Consider the following 803-nt stretch of genomic DNA (forward strand, 5'->3'; position numbering starts at 1 on the left):
TCCAGCCTGGGTGACAAAGTGAGACTCCATTTCAAAAAAAAAAGAAAAAAAAAAAAAGGTATACTGAGACTTACTTTTTTTATGGCCTAGATTATGGTCTATCTTGGTAAATGTTCATGTGCACTTGAAAAGAGTGTATATTCTGCTATTGCTGGGTGGAGTGTTCTATGAATGTCTATTAAGTCAATTTGGTTGATAGTGTTTTCAAGTCATCTGTATTCATACTAATTATACGTTTTCTTGTTTTATAATTATTGAGAGAGAGTCAGCAAGTTCTCAGACCATAATTGTGGACTTGGCTATTTCTCCTTGCAATTCTATTAGTTTTTGCTTAATTTATTATTTAATTTAATTTATTTTTCTTCCCATCAGAGAGGTAATGTGCCAATGTCTGAACAAGATTTGGGGGAGGCACATCTCACATATGCACTTGAAAACTCAATCATCATGCTTATGAACTACAAAAAAATCACTTCGTTTATTTTTTTAATTAAAAAAATTTTTTGAGATGGGGTTCTCACTCTGTCAACCAGGCTGGAGTGCAGTGGCGCGATCTCGGTTCACTGCAACCTCCGCCTGCCAGGTTCGAGCAATCCTCCTGCCTCAGCCTCCTGAGTAGCTGGGACTACATGTGTAAGCCACCACACCTGGCTAGTTTTTTTGTAGATTTTATAGAGACGGGGTTTCATAATGTTGGCCAGGCTGATCTTGAACTCCTAGCCTCGAGTGATCCGCCAGCCTCGGCCTCCCAAAGTGCTGGGATTATAGGCATGAGCCACTGTGCTCAGCCACTTTATTTATTT

General features: G+C 39.2%; 1 non-coding gene across 1 annotated transcript; it reads right to left on the bottom strand.

Moving 5' to 3' along the window:
• Positions 1-366: 366 nt before the first annotated feature.
• Positions 367-470, bottom strand: LOC123568524 (small nucleolar RNA U13). Its single transcript, XR_006691896.1, has one exon. It is a non-coding gene; the product is annotated as a small nucleolar RNA U13 (small nucleolar RNA).
• Between the last annotated feature and the right edge of the window lie 333 nt (positions 471-803).

This window comes from Macaca fascicularis, chromosome 13 (genome assembly GCF_037993035.2).
Source record: "Macaca fascicularis isolate 582-1 chromosome 13, T2T-MFA8v1.1".
NCBI classification, from domain to species: Eukaryota; Metazoa; Chordata; class Mammalia; order Primates; family Cercopithecidae; genus Macaca; species Macaca fascicularis.